The sequence below is a fragment of the Podarcis cretensis genome (genome assembly GCF_951804945.1).
Source record: "Podarcis cretensis genome assembly, chromosome: 3".
In the NCBI taxonomy this organism is placed as follows: Eukaryota; Metazoa; Chordata; class Lepidosauria; order Squamata; family Lacertidae; genus Podarcis; species Podarcis cretensis.
The window spans coordinates 7,416,487-7,441,795 of NC_137172.1; positions in this window are offsets into that span (position 1 = coordinate 7,416,487).

Here is a 25,309-nt window from a genome sequence, read left to right on the forward strand (position 1 = left end):
CTGTAATTCCCTTTTTACGACTTTGAGAATTGTTTTCTGCTATAAATCAGGGGGGGCCCTTGTCTAGGAGTAAAAACATTGCCAAGGTTCTTAGGCAGCTGGTCTTCTGCCTGGCATGAAACATTTGAAGATCTTTAAGCTCATTTTTAAAATACAAGCCCTGATTAAACATATAAGCTTTAATAAAAATTCAGGCTTATGATTAGATGCCTCATACTCACATTTTGGCATGGATCCAGATGCCTATCTGCTTGCCACTTCTGCTGCTGCTCTGCTCTGCCTGTCTCATTTTCTTTCAATTCAGCTATGCACTTAGGGGGTGCTTCTTAGTCCCTGTCTGGCAAAGGAAGCCACTGAATGTTTGCTGCCTAGGAGAGAGGGTTGTGTCCGTCAAAGAAAAGGACAAAGTAGCATAATAATAATAGGATTGAGTACTCATGGTCTTTTTTCAAAATATATATGTTATGGGGGGGTTGGGGGGGACCCACACCCAAATATAAAGGTAGGTAGTCCATGCCCCCCTGAAGATGTGTGGTGTCTCCAAACTGCAAATCTCTATGCATAGCTGTCAACTTACAGATTTGAAAATAAGGGACCAGAAGCCAAAATAAGGGACCTGCAGCCTCACCTGTTCCAGGCACTCCAGTCTTCCTGTCCTCCTGCAGTCTGGTCAAACTCATGCTGGTAGCTTCGATAACACTGTCCAACCAACTTTGTAACCAGAGGTTCAACTGAATAGAATCTGAATCACATGCACCACAAGGCTTACGCAGCCTCAACTTAAGATGGCTCCCTGGCCTGGCTCTGCACTGCAAAGTTTGCAGCAGCACATGCAACAAAATGGCGTCCAACATTCAAAAAAACCCTCAGCTTGCATTAACTAGCCACACACAAGGCATGCAAGCTCCACCCCCCAGTTGTTCTTAGACTTCTTATTGGTTGAGCAACACAGCCAAGCAACACAGTTGGAGCCTCCCTCCTCCCTGGCCGGCAGGGAGGGAGGGAGAGGAGCTGCTTCCTTTGAAATTTAAGGAACATCCTTTAAGGGACATTTAAGGGACATCCATCAATAAGGGACAGCAGCGGGACATGGCGCTGGAATAAGGGACTGTCCCTTCAAATGAGGGACACTTGACAGCTATGCCTCTATGTGAAGTAAAATAAAAAAGTTATAATAATAATAATAATAATTTATTATTTGTACCCCGCCCATCTGGCTGGGTCTCCCCAGCCACTCTGGGCGGCTTCCATAAAAACCAAAAATACACTAAAATATCACAGATTAAAAACTTCCCTGAACAGGGCTGCCTTAAGATGTCTTCTGAATGTCAGGTAGTTATTTATTGCTTTGACATCTGATGGGAGGGCGTTCCACAGGGCAGGCGCCACGACCGAGAAGGCCCTCTGCCTGGTTCCCTGTAGCTTTGCTTCTCGCAATGAGGGAACCGCCAGAAGGCCCTCGGCACTGGACCTCAGCGTCCGGGCAGAACGATGGAGGTGGAGACGCTCCTTCAGGTATACTGGGCCGAGGCCGTTTAGGGCTTTAAAGGTCAACACCAGCACTTTGAATTGTGCTCGGAAACGTACTGGGAGCCAATGTAGGTCTTTCAAGACCGGTGTTATGTGGTCTCGGCGGCCGCCCCCAGTCACCAGTCTAGCTGCCGCATTCTGGATTAGTTGTAGTTTCCGAGTCACCTTCAAAGGTAGCCCCACGTAGAGCGCATTGCAGTAGTCCAAGCGGGAGATAACTAGAGCATGCACCACTCTGGCGAGACAGTCCGCAGGCAGGTAGGGTCTCAGCCTGCGTACCAGGTGGAGTTGGTAGACAGCTGCCCTGGATACAGAATTGACCTGCGCCTCCATGGACAGCTGTGAGTCCAAAATGACTCCCAGGCTGCGCACCTGGTCCTTCAGGGGCACAGTTACCCCATTCAGGACCAGGGAGTCCTCCACACCAGCCCGCCCCCTGTCCCCCAAAAACAGTACTTCTGTCTTGTCAGGATTCAACCTCAATCCATTAGCCGCCATCCATCCTCCAACCGCCTCCAGGCACTCACACAGGACCTTCACCGCCTTCACTGGTTCTGATTTGAAAGAGAGGTAGAGCTGGGTATCATCTGCATATTGATGAACACCCAGTCCAACCCCCCTGATGATCTCTCCCAGCGGCTTCATATAGATGTTAAAAAGCATGGGGGAGAGGACGGAACCCTGAGGCACCCCACAAGTGAGGGCCCAGGGGTCTGAACACTCATCCCCCACCACCACTTTCTGAACACGGCCCAGGAGGAAGGAGCGAAACCACTGTATAACAGTGCCCCCAGCTCCCAGCCCCTCTAGACGGTCCAGAAGGATGTTATGGTCTATTGTATCAAAGGCCGCTGAGAGATCCAGCAGAACTAGGAAACAACTCTCACCTTTGTCCCTAGCCCGCCGGAGATCATCAACCAGTGCGACCAAGGCAGTTTCAGTCCCATGATGAGGCCTGAATCCCGATTGGAAGGGATCCAAATGGTCCGCATCCTCCAGGCGTGCCTGGAGTTGTTCAGCAACCACGCGCTCAATCACCTTGCCCAAGAAAGGAAGATTTGAGACTGGGCGATAGTTGGCCATACTGGCCGGGTCTAAAGATGGTTTTTTAAGAAGCGGTTTAATGACCGCCTCTTTCAGCGGATCTGGGAATGTTCCCTCACAGAGGGAAGCATTCACCACCCCGCAGAGCCCATCGCCCAGCCCTTCCCGGCTTGCTTTTATTAGCCAGGATGGGCAAGGATCCAGGAGACAGGTGGTTGGTTTCACGCGTCCAAGCAGCCTGTCCACATCCTCGGGGGTAACGGATTGAAATTGATTCCATGCGACTTGACCAGACAGAGCTCCAGCACTCTCCCGCCCCGGCACTGCTCCCACGGTGGTGTCTAGCTCCTTCCGAATATGAGTGATTTTATCTGCAAAAAACTTTGCAAAATCGTTGCAGGAGATTTTGGGGTCTTTACAAGGCCCCGGTGGTAAAGGTGGTTCCGTTAAATTACGAACCACCTGAAAGAGTCTCCTGCTACTATTTTCTGCAGATGCAATAGAGGCGGTGAAGAAAGTCTTCTTCGCCGTCGCTATCGCCACTTGGTAGGCTCGACGTTGAGCTCTAACCTGTGTCCGGTCAGATTCAGAGTGAGTTTTTTGCCACCGACGCTCTAGCCGTCTCAGCGATTGTTTCATCGCCCTCAGCTCCGAAGAAAACCACGGAGCTGTCCGGGCTCCATGCAATCGGAGAGGGCGCTTCGGAGCCAGACAGTCGATAGCCCTGGTTAACTCCGCATTCCAGCGGGCCACCAGGGAATCAGCTGAAAGGCCATCAACATGGGATAAAGCATCCCCTACCACTCTCTGGAAACCATTTGGATCCATTAAGTGGCGGGGGCGGACCATCCGAATTGGTCCCACCTCCCTGCAGAGGGGATGGGTCGCAGAGAAGTCCAGTTGCACCAGGAAGTGATCTGACCATGGCACTTCTTTTGTTTCACTTTTACTTAGTGTCAGATCACCCACGTCACTAGAGGTGAACACCAGGTCTAAGGCATGTCCATGACTATGAGTTGGGCCAAACTTATTCAGGGACAGCCCCATGGAGGCCATGCTTTCCACGAAGTCCCGAGCAGCCCCTTGTAAGGTCGTGTCGGCATGGATGTTAAAATCTCCTAGGACAACCAAACTAGGTGTCTCCAGGAGAAAATCCGCCACGACCTGAAGCAGCTCAGACAGGGAATCCTTGGTGCAGCGGGGAGGTCGGTACACCAAAAGGAATCCTGTACTGCCCCTATTGCCCAACTTCCAGAACATGCACTCAGAAAGCTGGATCTTCCCAGTAGGACGCCTGGTGCAAGCTAGTGACTTCCTAAAAATCACTGCAACCCCCCCTCCCCGCCCACATGACCTGGGTTGCTGTGCGTAAGAGAAACCTGGTGGGCAAGCAGCGGCAAGGACAGGCCCATCTGCTTCCTCCAACCAGGTCTCTGTCACACATGCCAGGTCAAATCCTCCATCCACAATCAGGTCGTGGATGGCAGTGGTTTTATTCATCATTGACCTGGCATTACACAGCAACACCTTCAGGTCATGTAGGTTTCCCCTGTTGATTCCAGTATCCATCTGGTCAAGGCCAGACCCGGAGGCAGGGATAGTCTTCAAACAACGACTAAACCTGCCTCCTCGGTAATGACATGGTCTGGTCTTAGCGTAACTCCGCCTCCTGCCCATGATCACCGAGATCGGATGTCCCAGTGCTTCCCCCCCTGTGGAACTTGTCCCAGCCATCGTGTTGGCTGGGGCCCCACTCCCAGGCAGCCCTGATCCCGCCCCTTAAAAACAAAACACAAACTATACAGAACCAATAAAACAACAACAACAAAAAGAAACAAAACAATAATACTAAAATTAATCCCCAACTAAATATTATAGTGGTTATAGTGGTTTTACTTAAAATGTAAATCCCCTGTGTGAAATTTGGGTTACTTCCCCACTATAGGGGCAACTGTGTCTCCATATGTCATGCATGTGGGAATGTTCAGGATGGCAGGAGAGGATATATTGTTTATTAATATCCTTCCTAACTTGCACTAGCAAGTTCCTTTGCTTGGCAGAGTTTACATTCCCCTTCTCACGCAAAGCAGATATCTGGTTGCAGGCTCGTTAGAACCTCTTACTATTATGCAATTCAATCTCCCTCAGATTGAATTGTATGTCCCTGGTAAGAATCCCCTTTTAAATTCCTCCTAAAAGAATGAAGACATGACAGTCTTATTCATAAGCAATAAAAGGGAAATTTGCTGACAATCAGGCAGAGCACAGTGTGATCCCTGTAGGCAGGCTTTAGGCTGAAAGTTACAAACTTATACGAACAGGTTTGTCCCATAAGGAAGCTGACCTGGGGGACTGCTTGGCTGGCAGCCGGCAGTTCAGTCCAGGAAGTTCACAGGATGAAAGGAAGATGGAAAAGAGAGAGAGTGGCAGCATGCCTTGTCCTTTTACCAGGTCTGGAAAGGTCAAGCCCACCCACTAGTCACATTCAAGGAAGGATGCTTCAGGCCAGGAGGAACAGGAAGTTTTGACTGGCTGGACCAAACATTCCCTTGCATGTCCACTCTAGCAAAACAAGGAATGTTGTATTTGACTGCTCCCAGTGGATTACATCCCACAATGCACCTATCTGGGGGAAAACAAAAACAATGAAGTTATAACTGTTTAGCTTTCCCAATGCAAGTCAATGGGATTTTAAAACATTTGGTTTTGAGGACCATAAGTCTGACCAAACTGCGGGAGGCAGTGGAAGACAGGAGTGCCTGGCGTGCTCTGGTCCATGGGGTCACGAAGAGTCAGACACGACTAAACGACTAAACAACAACAACAATCTAGATTCTAGGGTTGGGTCAGGTCTGTTCCACTCTGGATCATCAGGCTCCCAATGAGATCAAGGGCATGCACAGCTATCGTCTGCAATTGCTTCATGGTTTACCTGAGTTGTTTCTGTTAGGATATTCCATTCCACTTTAAGTACAGGCATGACTGTTGTGTGTCAAATAACTGTTTACACTCCAGTACAGCTTGCTGGGAACTTCAGTTTTGTGTATAGCTATTGCTTATGCTGCTTGCTTGGATATGAAGGGGAGAAGACATGTTCTTCCTTTTGTCCTGATGTATGCTGAAGAAACTGCTTGTAAATATGCTCATCACAGCCTCTCCCTGCCACTTTGGTTGCATAGAATTTACTCTGCTGATTAGAGTGGGTTCCAGCTTCTGAAGGTGGGGTCACTGATGCTGAACCAAGGATTGGAGATCTCCCAGCTTACTGGCCGGGGGGGGGGGGGGCTGGTGCCAGCTGGGGGCTTGCTAGTTGCCCTCGATTCCTTGGCTACATCCCAACAGTTTCTCATTCTTAATTTTTTAAATTTATTGGTATTTTTTTGTTCAAATCTCATGTTATTCTCTCCGGGCAATAAACATAGACTTCCTTCATTCTTTTTGCACAGGAATATATGCTGCTGTATACAATGAGGAACAGTGTATACAATCTGGAGGTGCATGCACAGGTGCTTGCCCTAGTAAGCCAAATAAGATCCTCGGATATTGCGATGAGGGAAAGATAAAGATGTGCTGCAAAAAGTAAGGCAAGATTTTCCCATATACCCTGTGCAGAGCTGGGAATGCTCACCATTTGATGTTAAATATTCCCTCTGACTTTGGGCTGGGTGCCTGTCAGCATGTGCAGAATTTAATAATAATTATTATTATTATTATTATTATTATTATTATTATTATTTATACTCTGGGCAGCGTCCAACCAAATATTAAAATCAATACAGCATCAGACATTAAAACCTTCCCTAAACAGGGCCGCCTTCAGTTGTCTTTCAAAAGTAAAATATTTGTTTATTGCCTTGACATCTGCTGGGAGGACGTTCCACAGGGCAGGTGCCATTACCAAAAAGGCCCTCTGCCTGGTTCCCTGCAACCTCACTTCTCGCAGCGAGGGAACCACCAGAAGGCCCTTGGCACTGGACCGCAGTGTCTGGTCTGAACAATTGGGGTGGAGACGCTCCTTCAGGTATACTAGACTGAGGCCTTTTAGGGCTTTAAAGTCAGCACCAACACTTTGAATTGTGCTCGGAAATGTACTGGGAGCCAATGAAGATCTTTCAGGACCGGTGTTATATGGTCCTGGCAGCCACTCCCACTCACCAGTCTAGCTGCCGCATTCTGGATTAATTGCAGTTTCCGAATCACCTCGGAAGAAGGACCCTCAATGTGCTGTGTTCAGGAGACAATGAATCAACTGGGCTCAGATTCCAATCCCCCTCCTCTGCTTTTATGTTTGGAGAGGTCAAAACTGTACTGGAGTTTGCTTCTTGGCACAAACCACAGTTGCTCATGGCAGTGCTTAACGCACTCAATACCTAAAAGGCCCCAAATACTTGAAAGACTGTTCCACCCCCCCCCCCCCACAGACCCTCTCAGGTGGTCAGAGCAGCAGAGGGAGTCCTCTTGGCTTCTTCCACCACCTTTAGAAGTTCAGGCGTGGTGGGCCCAGGAGAGTACATTCAGTTTGGCAGCCCCTGGGTTGTCAAGCCCCTTCACTTCAGAGGTGCATATGGCAGCGGTGTGGAACAGGTAGGGCCACAGGTGCCAGCTCGCGAGGGTAATGGAGGGGGGGGTGATGCTGTACGTGTTAGAAGAAGTAAAAAAAGAAGAAGAGTTTGGATTCGATATCCCGCTTTATCCCTACCCTAAGGAGTTTCAAAGCGGCTAACATTCTCCTTTCCCTTCCTCCCCACAACAAACACTCTGTGAGGTGAGTGAGGCTGAGAGCCTTCAAAGAAGTGTGACTAGTCCAAGGTCACCCAGCAGCTGCATGTGGAGGAGCTGAGACGTGAACCTGGTTCACCAGATTACGAGTCTACTACTCTTAACCACTACACCACACCAGCTCTCTAGCATCCCAAGCCGGTCAAAAGCTTCCCAGGCTTTGGGAAGAAGGAACCAGGTTTTAATACATCAATACTCCAATTTACCAGGAACATTTGGAGGAGTAGCCTAGTCCCCCATATCCACTGACCACACACAACTGGCATATGACACCTTCATTATATTGTTGTTGTTATATTGTTGTTGTTGTTTAGTCGTTTAGTCGTGTCCGACTCTTCGTGACCCCATGGACCAGAGCACACCTTGCACTCCTGTCTTCCACTGCCTCCCACAGTTTGGTCAGACTCATGTTTGCTTCGAGAACACTGTCCAACCATCTTGTCCTCTGTCATCCCCTTCTCCTTGTGCCCTCCATCTTTCCCAACTTCAGGGTCTTTTCCAGGGAGTCTTCTCTTCTCATGAGGTGGCCAAAGTATTAGAGCCTCAGCTTCAGGATCTGTCCTTCCAGTGAGCACTCAGGGCTGATTTCCTTAAGAATGGATGTGTTTGATCTTCTTGCAGTCCATGGGACTCTCAAGAGTCTCCTCCAGCACCATAATTCAAAAGCATCAATTCTTCGGCGACCAGCCTTCTTTGTGGTCCACCTCTCACTTCCATACATCACTACTGGGAAAACCATAGCTTTAACTATATGGACCTTTGTTGGCAAGGTGATGTCTCTGCTTTTTAAGATGCTGTCTAGCTTTGCCATCGCCTTTCTCCCAAGGAGCAGGCGTCTTTTAATTTCGTGACTGCTGTCACTATCTGCAGTGATCATGGAGCCCAAGAAAGTAAAATCTCTCACTGCCTCCATTTCTTCCCCTTCTATTTGCCAGGAGGTGATAGGCCCAGTGGCCATGATCTTCATTTTTTTGATGTTGAGCTTCAGACCATATTTTGCGCTCTCCTCTTTCACCCTCATTAAAAGGTTCTTTAATTCCTCCTCACTTTCTGCCATCAAGGTTGTATCATCTGCATATCTGAGGTTGTTGATATTTCTTCCGGCAATCTTAATTCCGGCTAGGGATTCATCCAGCCCAGCCTTTCGCATGATGAATTCTGCATATAAGTTAAATAAGCAGGGAGACAATATACAGCCTTGCCGTACTCCTTTCCCAATTTTGAACCAATCAGTTGTTCCATATCCACTTCTAACTGTAGCTTCTTGTCCCACATAGAGATTTCTCAGGAGGCAGATGAGGTGATCAGGCACTCCCATTTCTTTAAGAACTTGCCATAGTTTGCTGTGGTCGACACAGTCAAAGGCTTTTGCATAGTCAATGAAGCAAAAGTAGATGTCTTTCTGGAACTCTCTAGCGTTCTCCATAATCCAGTGCATGTTTGCAATTTGGTCTCTGGTTCCTCTGCCCCTTCGAAATCCAGCTTGCACTTCTGGGAGTTCTCGGTCCGCATACTGCTTAAGCCTGCCTTGTAGAATTTTAAGCATAACCTTGCTAGCGTGTGAAATGAGTGCAATTGTGCGGCAGTTAGAGCATTCTTTGACACTGCCCTTCTTGGGGATTGGGATGTAGACTGATCTTCTCCAATCCTGTGGCCACTGCTGAGTTTTCCAAATTTGCTGGCATATTGAGTGTAGCACCTTAACAGCATCATCTTTTAAAATTTTGAATAGTTCAGCTGGAATATCATCACTTCCACTGGCCTTGTTATTAGCAGTGCTTTCTAAGGCCCATTTGACTTCACTCTCCAGGATGTCTGGCTCAAGGTCAGCAACCACACTACCTGGGGTATACGAGACATCCATTTCTTTCTGGTATAGTTCCTCTGTGTATTCTTGCCACCTCTTCTTGATGTCTTCTGCTTCTGTTAGGTCCTTTCCACTTTTGTCTTTTATTGTGGTAATCTTTGTACAAAATGTTCCTTTCATATCTCCAATTTTCTGGAGCAGATCTCTGGTTTTTCCCATTCTATTGTTTTCCTCTATTTCTTTGCATTGCTCGTTTAAGAAGGCCTTCTTATCTCTCCTTGCTATTTTTTTTGAAATCTGCATTCAATTTCCTGTATCTTTCACTATCTCCCACGCATTTTGCTTGCCTTCTCTCCCCCGCTATTTGTAAGGCCTCGTTGGACAGCCACTTTGCTTTCTTGCATTTCCTTTTTGTTGGGATGGTTTTAGTTGCTGCCTCCTGTATAATGTTACGAGCCTCCATCCATAGTTCTTCAGGCACTCTGTCCACCAAATCTAAATCCTTAAACCTGTTCCTCACTTCCACTGTGTATTCATAAGGGATTTGACTTAGATTGTACCTTACCGGCCCAGTGGTTTTTCCTACTTTCTTCAGTTTAAGCTTGAATTTTGCTATAAGAAGTGGATGATCTGAGCCACAGTCAGCTCCAGGTCTTGTTTTTGCTGACTGTATAGAGCTTCTCCATCTTTGGCTGCAGAGAATGTAATCAATCTGATTTCGATGCTGCCCATCTGGTGATGTCCATGTGTAGAGTCGTCTCTTGTGTTGTTGGAAAAGAGTGTTTGTGATGACCAGCTTGTTCTCTTGACAGAACTCTATTAGCCTTTGCCCTGCTTCTTTTGAACTCCAAGGCCAAACTTGCCAGTTGTTCCTTTTATCTCTTGACTCCCTACTTTAGCATTCCAATTCCCTATAATGAGAAGAACATCCTTCTTTGGTGCCATTTCTATAAGGTGTTGTATGTCTTCTATAAGGTGTTGTATGTCTTCATAGAACAAACAAGATGAATTTTAATAGGGAGAAATGTAAAGTATTGCACTTGGGCAAAAAAAATGAGAGGCACAAATACAAGATGGGTGACACCTGGCTTGAGAGCAGTACATGTGAAAAGGATCTAGGAGTCTTGGTTGACCACAAACTTGACATGAGCCAACAGTGTGATGTGGCAGCTAAAAAAAGGCAATGCAATTCGGGGCTGCATCAATAGGAGTATTGCATCTAGATCAAGGGAAGTAATAGTGCCACTGTATTCTGCTCTGGTCAGACCTCACCTGGAGTACTGTGTCCAGTTCTGGGCACCACAGTTCAAGAAGGACACTGACAAACTGGAACGTGTCCAGAGGAGGGCAACCAAAATGGTCAAAGGCCTGGAAACAATGCCTTATGAAGAATGGCTAAGGGAGCTGGGCATGTTTAGCCTGGAGAAGAGGAGGTTAAGGGGTGATATGATAGCCATGTTCAAATATATAAAAGGATGTCACATAGAGGAGGGAGAAAGGTTGTTTCCTGCTGCTCCAGAGAAGCGGACACGGAGCAATGGTTCCAAACTACAAGAAAGAAGATTCCACCTAAACATTAGGAAGAACTTCCTGACAGTAAGAGCTGTTTGACAGTGGAATTTGCTGCCAAGGAGTGTGGTGGAGTCTCCTTCTTTGGAGGTCTTTAAGCAGAGGCTTGACAACCATATGTCAGGAGTGCTCTGATGGTGTTTCCTGCTTGGCAGGGGGTTGTACTCGATGGCCCTTGTGGTCTCTTCCAACTCTATGATTCTATGATTCTATGATTCTATGATTAATTGCTCAGTTTCAGTTTCTTCAGCACCAGTGGTTGGTGCATAAACTTGGATTACTGTGATGCTAAAAGGTCTGCCTTGGATTCATATCGAGATCATTCTATCATTTTTGAGATTGCATCCCAGTACAGCTTTTGCCACTCTTTTGTTGGCTATGAGGGCCACTCCATTTCTTTTACAGGATTCTTGCCCACAGTAGTAGATATGATGGTCATCCGAACTGAATTCGCCTATTCCCGTCCATTTTAGTTCACTGATGCCCAGGATGTCAATATTTATTCTTGCCATCTCATTTTTGACCACATCCAACGTAGCCAGGTTCATGGTTCTTACATTCCAGGTTCCCATGCAATATTTTTCTTTACAGCATTGGACTTTCCTTTCACTTCCAGGCATATCTGCAACTGAGCGTCCTTTCGGCTTTGGCCCAGCTGCTTCATCAGCTCTGAGTCTACTTGTACTTGTCCTCCGCTCTGCCTCAGTAGCATGTTGGACGCCTTCCGACCTGAGGCGCTCATCTTCCAGTGTTATAACTTTCTTTTTTTTTTTATAAATATTTATTGAAATTTTTTAAATAAATACAAAATGCAAAAATGATAAACAATATAACATGGATCATAACACATTTTTTCAAAACTTCTTTGGACTCCCTCACGTCTCCCGCTCCCACTTACATCATTATAACCTTTTTCCAGCAATTTATCATCTTGTTTACATTCTTAAATCTCGTTCAATTAATTTAATCTAATAATTCTCCAGAAATTTTATATTTTCCTCAATCTCACTTATCGTCAAATTCAAATCTAATTCAATGGTAGGCAGTTATTTATGATCTAGCATCCTTCTTAGTCTTCTGCCAAATTACAATACTTTTGTAAATAAATCTTGAATTTCTTCCAGTCTTCTTCAACCCTCTCTTCTCCCAGGTCTCGAATTCTACCAGTCATCTCGGCCAGTTGCATATAGTCCATCAGCTGCATCTGCCACTCTTCCAGTGTGGGTAGATCTTGAGTTTTCCAACTCTTAGCGATGAGTATCCTTGCTGCCGTTGTTGCATACATAAAAAATGTTCGGTCCTTCTTTAACACCTTCTGGCCGACAATGCCCAGAAGGAAGGCCTCTGGTTTCTTAGTGAAGGTATACTTAAATACCTTTTTCAACTCATTATATATCATTTCACAGAAGGCCTTCACTCTAGGGCAAGTCCACCAGAGGTGAAAGAATGTTCCTTCATGTTCTTTACATTTCCAACATTTATTATCAGACAAATGGTATATTTTGGCAAGTTTAACTGGGGTCATGTACCATCTATATATCATTTTCATTACATTTTCCTTCAAAGCATTACATGCAGTGAAGTTCAGCCCTGTGGTCCACAACCTTTCCCAGTCCTCAAACAAAATATTATGCAGTGTCATAACTTTCATATGCCTGTTGTCTTTGTCCATGAAGTTTTCTTGGCAGGGATACTGGAGTGGCTTGCCGGTTCCTGCTCCAGGTGGATCACGTTTGGTCAAAACTTTCCACTATGACCTGTCCATCTTGGGTGACCCTGCACAGCATAGCTCATAGCTTCTCTGAGTTATTCAAGCCCCTTCGCCACGGCAAGGCAGTGATCCATGAAGGGGAGCTTCTGCTTATTATCTGTTCATAATCACATTACAAGTACAGTGGCACCTCAGGTTACAAACACTTTGGGTTAGAAACACTTCAGGTTACAGACTCTGCTAACCCAGAAATAGTACCTCGGGTTACGAACTTTGCTTCAGGATGAGAACAGAAATCGCATGGTGGCAGCGGGAGGCCCCATTAGCTAAAGTGGTGCTTCAGGTTAAGAACAGTTTCAGGTTTAGAACAGACCTCCAGAATGAATTAAGTTCTTAACCAGAGGTACCACTGTACTTCAAAATCCTGCCAATGTTTTAACATGTATACAATGCCTTTGTATATATGCAATGATAAGCAAAAATAGTAAAAAGATAAAGTGAAAATAATGTTTTTCAGACTACAAAGGACATGCGGTGTGAAGAAATACAATGTAACAAAGGAAAGGTTTAGGGCAGGGGTAGTCAACCATTTTATACCTACCACCACAAATGCCTCTAAAATTTCCTTACTGCCCACCAGTGCTCGATGGAAGGAGGATTCAACTTGTGCCATAGAACCCCCTACCACCCACCTTGAATCATGAAACGCCCACTAGTGGGTGGTAGGGACCAGGTTGACAATCCTTGGTTTAGGGCGAAGTCATTTTTTTAAAAAAAAAATTTGGATATGAATATATATTGTTATGGGACATAGGTGGCGCTGTGGTCTAAACCACAGAGCCTCTTGGGCTTGCCGATCAGAAGGTCGGTGGTTTGAATCCCTGCGAGGGGGTGAGCTCCTTTTGCTCGGTCCCAGCTCCTGCCAACCTAGCAGTTCGAAAACACGTCAAAGTGCAAGTAGATAAATAGGTACCACACTGGCGGGAAGGTAAACGGCGTTTCCATACACTGCTCTGGTTTGCCAGAAGTGGCTTAGTCATGCTGGCCACATGACCCGGAAAAACTGTCCGCAAACAAATGACGGCTCCCTCGGCCTGTAAAGTGAGATGAGCGCCATGACCCCAGAGTCGTCCGCAACTGAACTTAATGGTCAGGGGTCCCTTTACCTTTACCTTTTATATATTGTCATTATATAAGTTTTGTTATTTTTGGAAAATTAATAAAATATTATAGGTATACGGCCTCAGTCCTGTATACCTGAAGGAGCGTCTCCACCCCCATCGCTCAGCCTGGACACTGAGATCCAGTGCCGAGGGCCTTCTGGCAGTTCCCTCATTGCGAGAAGTAAGGCTACAGGGAACCAGACAGAGGGCCTTCTTGGTGGTGGCGCTCGCCCTGTGGAACGCCCTCCCTTCGGATGTGAAGTAAATAAGTAGCTATCCTATCTTTAAAGGACATCTGGAAGGATTTGTCCTTTGGTTTATACTTAGAATAACAATTTCTTTGTTCATGTAGGCCTGGCAGTCTTACATTTTTGTGTTTCTTTTTTTTGCAGATCGTAATTCTGGAGTTGAAGTTCTATTTCATCAATCTTCCAGCGTACAAGGACTCGGCATGTAATCCAAAGGTGAAAATTCATATAGTAAAGCACCACAGAGAACTTGGATCTTTTGCTTAGAATAAATACATGGGGTGTTATCCAACCATAACTTACTCAGAGTAAACTCTTTCAAATGAATTCATTGATTCATTGATTTGAATGACTCTGTTCTGACTACTGTTGAATATCACCCATGTTGATTTCTTTTCTTTTCATGACTGATACCTCTCCTTTGATCTAAAATACATATTTTCCTCTTACGATTGCGAAACTAATAATTTTAGTTGTGAATCATATATTTTTCCTCTTCAAAGGAGAGATTGGCAAAAATATAAACATCTGCTTGTTCTTCTCTTTTTGAGAGACACAGATTGCGCCACAGGTAGAAAAGTATTTTTGCCTTAACGCTGCCATACAATCATATTTCCCACTGCCTCGTCAGAGACTATTTTCCATATGTGATTGAACCGCATGCTTTTCTCTTCTGTAATCATGGATGGTATTTGCTTAAGTAAAGAAGTTTGCTGGCAAAAATAAAGAGATTGTGACTCTTCCCTGACCCCTAAATCTTCTGTGTGCTGCATAAAGGTGGCTGTTTCTCCTGGGCTTTTAAAAAAAAAACGGAATGGGGTGGATGTGATAACATGCAAAAGTGGCTGTGGAATAGGAGAGAGGGGAAGGGTTGGGAATGGTGTCTGTGTGTGATTTCTGTACAAGATCAAGTTGAGGAATGGAGGAACGGAGAGGAAAAAGCTGGTGTAGATGAAAATGGGGCTATGAAGGTGATTGCAAAAAAGCAGGGGAATAGAGAAGATGAAAGAACAATGAATGAAAGGAGCTCCCATTATAGGAGGTGATGGAGGGACACTTAGGGGTTGTTTTTGGTTTAAAAATTGAAATGAAAACCAAAGAAGTGGACGCAACACAGAAACTAACATAACAGAGACATTGCTATATTCAAACTTTGTGTTAAACCAAAGTTTGAATTACTGTCAATAAGTAATTCATTTTGTCCGCCATGAATCTTCCAAAGTTCATATTCATTCAGTGACTCTGGGTTCTATATTCACTGTTGGAAGTGGTATGCACCGTTTTGTTTTTTAAAAATATATATATAATAATAATCAAAAATCAAAATAAATAAATTTGTATACCACACTTCATCCATCGGTCTCAGGGCGGTTCACAAGAGAAAAACACACAAAGTACCTAATAAATACCCGTATCTACGGGACCGCCTCTTCTGGTATGCCCTCAGAAGACCTTATGGTCTGCTAACAACAACACCTTGAAGATCCCGGGCCCCAGGGAAATTAGACTGGCCTCGACTAGAGCCAGGGCCTTTTCAGTGGAACCCTTTCCCACTGGAGACCAGGGCCCTGTGGGATTTGTCATCTTTCCACAGGGTTGCAAGAAGGAGCTGCTCCGCCAGGCCTTTGGGCAGGATGCATTCTGACTTACTTTCCATTGTATAAAACAAGCCCAAAGGAGACCCCCAACCCACTCACAGGTCCTTGTATGATCAGTGGAAACAATTGGTCCTGGCAAGTATTAACCACTCTCAGTTCCAAACCTGATGATTGCCACCTGCCCAGATTTTAACTTGCCTGAATTAATTTTAAGATATATTTTAATTAATTGATGTCTGTTTTTATGCATATTGTGCTGTTTTTATGATGTTAGCTGCTCTGAGCCCAGCCTCGGCCGGGGAGGGTGGGATACAAATAAATTATTATTATTATTATTATTATTATTATTATTAGCAAGAACAAAAAACTCAAACCAATGAACCCCCTTTCCCTCCCAAAAACTAAGGAACTATGAAACAAGATGAACACTGTTGTTGGAAATAACAGAGGCTCCAAGTGTCCCTATTTTCCAGGGACATCCCAGATTCACAGAAGCAACCCCAGTTTCTGATTTGATCCTGGAATGTCCCCCTTTTCCCTAGGACATCCCTATTTTCCTTGGAGAAATGTTGGAGCATTATGAAAACCCTAAGCCAAGGAGATGAGTAACTATGCAACCTTTAGAAGACACCTGAAGGCAGCCCTGTATATATATAATATGAGACAGTACACACACTGTATACCTTTAGTATACTTATGCAGAAGGCAGGGAGGGAAAGCTGCAAGTCCAGCTGGTATTGGTAAGGATTACTCACAGGCAAACCTTGATGGCAGAAAGTGAGGAGGAATTAAAGAACCTTTTATTGAGGGTGAAAGAGGAGAGTGCAAAATATGGTCTGAAGCTCAACATCAAAAAAACGAAGATCATGGCTACTGGTCCCATCACCTCCTGGCAAATAGAAGGGGAAGAAATGGAGGCAGTGAGAGATTTTACTTTCTTGGGCTCCATGATCACTGCAGATGGTGACAGCAGCCACAAAATTAAAAGACACCTGCTTCTTGGGAGAAGGGCAATGACAGGCCTAGACAGCATCTTGAGAAGTAGAGACATCACCTTGCCAACAAAGGTCCGTATAGTTAAAGCTATGGTTTTCCCAGTAGTGATGTATGGAAGTGAGAGCTGGACCATAAAGAAGGCTGATCGCCGAAGAATTGATGCTTTTGAATTATGGTGCTGGAGGAGACTCTTGAGAGTCCCATGGACTGCAAGAAGATCAAACCTCTCCATTCTGAAGGAAATCAGCCCTGAGTGCTCACTGGTAGGACAGATTGTGAAGCTGAGGCTCCAGTACTTTGGCCACCTCATGAGAAGAGAAGACTCCCTGGAGAAGACCCTGATGTTGGGAAAGATGGAGGGCACAAGGAGAAGGGGGCGACAGAGGACGAGATGGTTGGATAGTGTTTTCGAGGTTACCAGCATGAGTCTGACCAAGCTGCGGGGGGCAGTGGAGGACAGGAGTGCCTGGCGTTCTCTGGTCCATGGGGTCACGAAGAGTCGGACACGACTAAACGACTAAACAACAACAACAACTCACAGGCAATCAGGTAGAGGAGTGTAGCCCTCTTGCAGCAAGGAGGGACCAGCCGCCGAGGCCGGGATGCGAGGCATCACACGCATGCGCTGTACGTAGCGACGCCGCACATGTCCTGTAGAGCGGTTTGCCACCGGCGCTGCTCCAGCGCTGTACGGACGCTGTCGGGATCCTCTGCTCATGGCTACAGCCATGAATGGAGAATCATCCAAAGCCGGCTTGTCACCCCGACAGACATGGAACCTGGGACGTGCCACCCCCATGCCCCCCGTTGCAATGCCACTGTGCCAAGGGCACCTCCTCTGCGCCCCCACTCCCCACTCCTCCGTGGGTCCCCAGAGGCTCTAGGAGGGCCAGTCGTGTCTCTTCCTCCCAGGGCTGGGGGTGGGGGCGGCTTTATGCAACACTAAAAAAAGGGGCGTGGGGCTGGCAAGGCAGCACAAGGCGCAAAATGCACCATCCCAAAAATGGTGTCCAGAGAGCATCTCTAGGGAGGGGAATTGCTGCCGCTCTGCCAGTGACAACCTGCCCATCCCAATGCCTGCTGCCTGCAGTCCCTCGTTTCAGCTGTGTGGAGCGTGTGTGCGGCTCTTGGGGGCTTTTCCTGCCTGCCTCCCACCTGCATTCGCTCCATAAGATGCACACACATTTCCCCTTGCTTTTTAGGAGGGAAAAAGTGTGTCTTATGGAGCGAAAAATACGGTATACCTCACCAATCTAGCTGTGTTTCCCAATTACTCTGGGCGACTCCCAACAGAATGTTATTGATAATAATAAAGCAATAAAACTTCAAACATTAAAACATTCCTAAACAGGGCTGCCTTCACACTCGATTTCCCAAGTTCAAATATACCAAAGGGGGGCAAGTTAAAGCTACGTGGGAACCACAAGTATAACCTTGGAAGAGGTTGATGGGGTATTCCCTCTCTTGGTCTTTGAAGAATTTAAATATTTTCCAATAAATGCATGCTTGTGAAGTACCAGGGTTTTCCCTCCCTTTGAGAGGACAGTGCAATGGGCAAGACTGATGGATTCCTTGTCCTTTTTTATGAGCTTCCCATTCATTTATGGCTGGCTGCTTTCATTTATGGCTGGCTGCTGCATTCATTATGAGCTTCCCATTCATTGATGGATTCCTTGTCCTTTTTTATGAGCTTCCCATTCATTTATGGCTGGCTGCTTTGGAGGAAATGGGATGCTGGACTGCATGGACACTGAATCTGATTTGTTAGAGCTTTTAAAAGACCCTTCTGCATTTTCTTAGATGAAGAAATCTGAAGGAAAAGAAGAAGGTAAAGAAATATTTCACACAGAAACTACAGGATACAAATTACCTCTGCAAGTTAACGGATGTGGGTTTATTAAATATGAACAGAAGACATTACACCAGTAGCTGCTAAAACAAAGGATTAAGATCAGAATTGTGGAATTTGGACTAATTAAGAGAATTGGAGCAGGACCAAGGATTAACATCAACTCCAGAACACGGGAAGTCATCCAAAAACATTGAATTCAGAACTGATTAATTGGCTTTTTTGATTGTATTGTGATTTGGCAAAGGAAATGCTTCAATGTCCCAGAAAATCCAGACATATGGCAGCCCAGTATGGAGAGCCAGTATGGTGTAGTGGTTAAGAGCGGTAGTCTCGTAATCTGGGGAACCGGGTTCATGTCTCAGCTCCTCCACATGCAGCTGCTGGGTGACCTTGGGCCAGTCACACTTCTTTGAAGTCTCTCAGCCCCACTCACCTCACAGAGTGTTTGTTGTGGGGGAGAAAGGGAAAGGAGAATGTTAGCCGCTTTGAGATTCCTTAAAGGGAATGAAAGGCGGGATATCAAATCCAAACTCTTCTTCTTCTTCCCATGCCAGAAGTGTAGATTTTGGGATGTTGCAAAAAAAGTGACCAGATTTTCACTTTTTGAAAATGTAAGAGGAAATGTAGCTAGTTCTTCTTCTAACCCCTGCTGTGAAATAATAAAGAAGAAAGAAAAATAAGATACAATAGTTAGATTTAATCTCTGCCCTGTTATATTAAGAACTTAAAGTATAATAATAATAATAATAATAATAATAATAATAATAATAATAATAATTGTCGTCGCCATCAACCACCACCAACTTTGTCTAGGACTTCTATACTTACAGTGCTACTTTGCAGCATAAAGCTGATTCAGAACATCTTCCAAGATTATAAAATATAGGAGGGCACCTCTTGCGGAAACATCTCCCACGGATCCTCTTACATTGTCTTTTATTTCTAACAGGTTCACTTGCTGTATAGACAAACAGATGAAAAAAATATAGATCACACAGGTATATTCTCTCCCTCCCTCTCATTCTGCTTGATAGCAAGAAAAATGCCACCTGAATCCAATATTCTAAACCAATGTTTCTAATACTGTTTTAATTTTGGAAAGTTATCACACAGAAAAGTATTTGCTTCTGATGAAGAGGCAAGGGGTGGCGACCTATGAGGCTTGCTGGGCACCAAGAGAAGTTGACTTTTTCCTTGGAACATTCGGATTCTAAAACATCAACCCGTGAGTAATGCGGAAATTCGAACTTTAAAGAAAAATTTGTTGAATCAGGAACGAGTGGGGAAGGGTTAAAAAGGAAGTCCACCCCCCCTCTTTGTAAACAACTCAAAGCAAAGGACCTGTTAGCTAAGGTCAAGAGAACAAAAGCGAAAGGTAAAAAAAACACAGAGAAATCACTCCTCTCTGCAAACATGCCATGCCTCAGAATGTGAGACGTCACTCAGAACTGTTTAACCCTGTAAGTTCTGAATCTCCTCACAAAAAAGACCGGCAGAGAGGAACTAAGAGAGAATTGAGAGCCTCGGACGTGAGATCTCCAGGCTAAACAGTATATTGAGACTGATGGATTTTTGTTGGGGATTGAAACCGGGAAAAGGGTGGGTGGAGTTTGGGAATCCAAAGGGTATATAAATATAGTTTGTCTTGTTTTTAATTTGCTTTGTTATTGGTATGGAAATTGGGAAAGTCGTGGAAGGGAAATTTTGGTCGACTTAAGGAAAAACGTTTAAGAAAAAATAATGAGGTATAAATATTGATGTGTAAATTTGGACAGGTTAAAATTGGTTTTTAAAACGGTTTAAACTAAATGAAAATAAGGTTTGTAAACATAAATTGAGGAAATGGAAGAAAGAAAAAAAGTAAAATAATAACAGGTTAGAATAAATTATTAAGTCAAAATGGAGAAATAAGTGAAGGACTTGCTGAGCTAATAACTTAAATTGGAATACAAGAAGAGGAGGTGTGAGGAGGTCTGAGAAACAAGTTAAAAGAAAATAAGTATTTGAATTTTTATGTGTTTTTAATTGTTTTTAAGTTTTGGTTTTTTGTTTTTTTGTCATTTTTTTGTTTAATTTTTGTTTTTGATTTTATATGTATTTTGAAAACGCCAATAAATATTTATTAAAAAAAAGAGAAGTCGAGAAGGCACTATATTTGGCAACCCCAGCTCTTAGGTGGGGTTAACAATTCATTCAATTTCACTTTCTTTCAGTTTCTGCATTTTCCAGTTTTAAGCCCGTGGAACAATACTTTAAATTTATTACATTATTGACGTTTGTGAAAACTTGGACAGAAGCTATACCCTAGGCAAATCCACACACTGAGAGGAGGCAGGCTTATTATCTTTATTATTATGAAACTGGTTTGAACAGTCAATAAAATAGATTTAATTTTAATTACTTTTTTATACCACTTTTTCTCCAACGATCACAGGGTGGTTTGCAACATAAAAATACAAAATGAGAACACAAAATACATAGCGAAAACAACAACAAACCAACCAACCAACCAATAAGCCACTCCCACAAACACATTTCCAAGTATGCATATTGTTTAATCAGTCAAAGGCCTGGTTACAGACAGAGGCGGAGCTAGCTGCTCTGGCTTCCAGAGTGGTGTGCATGCCGTGCACCTGGGGTGGGGCAAACCACCCAGGGGGACGGTGCGGCAATGTCAACCCCCCCCCCCCAAGGATGACACCTGGGCTGGGGCGTACCCCCCTTCCTCCGCCAGCGATTACAGATAACACCAAGGCATGGAGAGGAGTAGGAGTGGAGCTGTATTTTGCTTATTGTGAGAAGAAGAAGAAGAAGAAGAAGAAGAAGAAGAAGAAGAAGAAGAAGAAGAAGAAGAAGAAGAAGAAGAGTAGTAGTAGTAGTAGTAGTTTGGATTTGATATCCCACTTTATCACTACCCTAAGGAGTCTCAAAGTGGCTAACATTCTCCTTTCCCTTCCTCCCCCACAACAAACACTCTGTGAGGTGAGTGAGGCTGAGAGACTTCAGAGAAGTGTGACTAGCCCAAGGTCACCCAGCAGCTGCATGTGGAGGAGCCAGTTCACCAGATTATGAGTCTACCGCTCTTAACCACTACATCACACTGGCTGCAGGGCTAGAATCTTAAGCCATGCAACCCTTGCCAGTGTTTGAACTCCACCGGACAGCATTTTGCCGAGCTCACACTGGGAAAAATGGCAGTTCTAGCTATAAGAACTGATGCAGAGTAATTCTGGTGCAAACGAAAAGGTCATTTGGTCAGGCAGGCAGTTTTCATAGTGGCAAAGCAGATGCCATAGACAGCCCCAAAGCAAAACCTGAGTGTAGCAAACATCAGCAATTGGCATCCATGAAGCTTACTGTGTTCAACAGTGGATGTTGAACACAGCCCTTGTGGCTAGTAGCCACTGAGAGTGTTATTCTCCACAAATAGGTCTCATAAGAGCATAAGAAGTTTCTTTGATATCAAGCCAATGGCCAATCTTGCCTTGCACCCTGTTTTCACAGTGACTAATCTGATGCCTCCATTCTTAAGGAAATCAGCCCTGAGTGCTCACTGGAAGGACAGATCCTGAAGCTGAGACTCCAATACTTTGGCCACCTCATGAGAAGAGAAGACTCCCTGGAAAAGACCCTGATGTTGGGAAAGATGGAGGGCACAAGGAGAAGGGGACGACAGAGGACGAGATGGTTGGATAGTGTTCTCGAAGCTACCAGCATGAGTTTGACCAAACTGCGGGAGGCAGTGGAAGACAGGAGTGCCTGGCGTGCTCTGGTCCATGGGGTCATGAAGAGTCGGACATGACTAAACGACTAAACAACAACAATCTGATGCCTCTGAGAAGCTACTCTCTGTTACATAACACAAGGTGCATGCACAGACACACACAAAATACAATGTCCAAAAACATGTTACTTAAGCCAGAGAATCATGGTGAGGCATCTAATCATAAGCCTGCATTTTTATCAAGCTTATATTTTTTGATCAAGGTTGTATCTTAAAAATGAGTTCAAATTCACAAATGTTTCATGCCAGGCAGGAACTAGGCTGGCTAAGATTTTGGCAAATGTTCATCCTCTTGGCCAGAGAGGCCCTCTGGTTTATTGCGGTCATAAAAGGCTGAGCGAGGTCACTGACCTTGCATGTTGCAGAGTACAATTAAGCTACAATTAAGTTGGTAAATAGTAAGAATTATTGTGCCTCCCGTTAGAGACTTGAGCCACATTTTCCTAAGGGCAAGAGCTAATGGAAATAGGGAAAGAAAGTGTTTTTAAGTTTTTTCTTACTTTGAAAACGTCTTTGCTTATAAAAAAAATATATATATTATGTATTAAAAATATATTGGCTTAAATGTAATTAAGCAAAGGAATTAGAAGCTAAGAAATGTTAAATCCTTATGCTAGATTCTTATTTCATATAGTTGGAAGAGATCACAGGGGCCATCAGCCACCAGCCTAGCCCCCCCTTGCCAAGCAGGAAAGCACCATCAGAGCACTCTAGACAGATGGTTGTCAGGTTTTTGTTTAAAGGAACCTCCAATGAAGGAGATCTTTCATTGATGATGCGTACAAAAGATCTTTGATACCTGTTTAAAATAGAATTAGCCACCATCTGTTTTAGCCATCTGCTCTATTTTAGAATTAAGGGGGCAAAGGTGATTTGGTAATTAAGGTGCCTTGTAGAGGTTAATGGCTACTTGTTTGCCAATTATAAATATAGCTTTTATTTCCCATAAAAGGGCAAAAGGAAATGGGTGTATCTTTTGTGATTGGTTCTAGCAAACAGCCAATAGGAATTTCAACCAGGCTGATTGGACAGAGGCAGCCAAAGGAGGAGCAAGGGGGCTGGATTAAGGAAATATAAGTGCTGGCCAGAATGGCAGGAGGCCAGGCCAGAGCTTGGTAACCATATACCACTGTGCCTCATATTTATTTGTCTGACAAATAAATTATTATTTTAATTTCTCTATTGCTGCGTTGAATATTTCATTCCAGCTAAGCGTTAACCACAAGCAGGGTGCTACAATGGCTATACAAAGCATTTCTGTATAGGATCTTTATTCTTACCACGATGGCAGCAATGGCTGTCCTGACCACAACTTCCAATGATTGAAAAGTCGTGAGGACATTCCTTTGATATGCAGTACCCTGGCAAGTCACCATTCACACATGATTCCAGATCCGACACATCAGTGACCCCTGTAGTAACAGAGCAACAAATGATCTTTATCTATCTCTACACCTACTTGGGAGCTCATGTGGAGTGGTGGGTGAAAAGTCTTTAAAAATCAAATCAAATCAAGAGAAACTCCCTTCTTGCTGTACTTGAATCTAACTTTAAACTACCACTCTCCCAACCCAACTGTGTGCATCAAGTGTACACAGGCCTTTGCCATTGTTTAAAATTGCACTACCTGTGCATTTAACACCTGCGATTTCAATTATATGGACAAGATGAGGATGCTTTTGTGAAATGTCACAGGAAGTCAGATTGCAAGACCTTCCAAGAGCATCCCAGAGCTGAACGGTGATCATCGGGCCTTGCCCAAGAAGCAATATTGAGAGCTTAAAAGCTATTCTCACATCAGGTAAGAACAAATGGACCCGGTTTGAAAAAAAGCTTTCAAGCTCTTGGTCTTGCTTCCCTGGCAAGGCCTGTTCAGTGTGCCACCTGTCAGGTTAAAAAAGATACTCTTCCACTCTGCCTCATGAACCACTTTATGGAATTGGCTAGCTGAAAGCAGGCTCAAAAGGCAACACAATTTGAGCATACAGGAATGTAATAGTCATACTCTATATGGGAAATGGAAAAGGTAGAACATGGAAAGGAAAATGGAACAGGAAGAAGAGTCCAGGATAAGTTTGGGCCCTACACAGTGATAGTACTTATTTCTCTCCTGCCTAAGACTTAAGCCAGGGTTAGGCAACCTAAGGCCCGTGGGCCAGATGCGGCCCAATCACCTTCTCAATCCGGCCTGTGGACAGTCTGGGAAGCAGCGTGTTTTTGCATGAGTAGAATGTGTCCTTTCATTTAAAATGCATCTCTGAGTTATTTGTGGGGCATAGGAATTCATTCACCCCCCCAAAAAAAACAATATAGTCCAGCCCCCCCCATATGGTCTGAGGGACGGTGGACCGGTCCATGGCTGAAAAAGGTTGCTGACCCCTGACTTAAGCAATTGCTTACCTGGATTGGGAATGAGTAGCAGAGCAAGAACAACATAGAAAAAGTCACAGGTCTTCATAGCTCTGAGAAGATGGATGTGGGTGCTTCTTGTAGCCGAACCAGAAAGGAAATGAAGACTGACAGGAGATGGTGTGTATCAGCATGTTTTGTACTCTTCTGGAGATTGCACCCTCTCTAGCAATTGAAGCCCTAGGCAATATACCTTGAATTACTAATTGCCTTCCCCTCTCGAACTAATGAGAAACCCATTGGGTGCTTTGCCCTGAAAGCAACAGGTACTAAAGTCTATTTACAAAAACACTGTAAAATCTTTGAATGTTGAGGACATTGAAAAGGAAAAGAAGGGGTTCTAGTGACTGAGTTAAATAAGAGCACAAAGGGAGGGATCAAGAATCAAAACGAACAAAGATTGAGCTTGCTGAACTAATTATTACATAGAATACAAGATCGGGAGGCGGGTGGAAGTAAGGAAAATAAGGTTTTGAAGGTTATAATTGGAAAGTGAGTTTATTTTTATGTTAAAATCTCCTTTTTTCTCTTCTTTTTTTTTGTTTATGTCTTTTTTCTTTCTCTTTTGTAATGTTTGTGAAAATTTTTCTTTTTTGTAATGTTTGTGAAAATTTGCTTTTTTGTTCTTTTTTGTGGAAAATGCAATAAAAAAAATTATTTAAAAAAAATAGAAAAAAAATGAAAGCAACAGGTACAATTTGATATGCTCTTAAACTTTGCTGCATGGGAAGAAAAAGCAAACAATTCAAACGGTAAGGATAACTGAGTTTAGAAATGTACTGGCTCATGTTTCAAATGACATTTATTCTTCCATGTTCC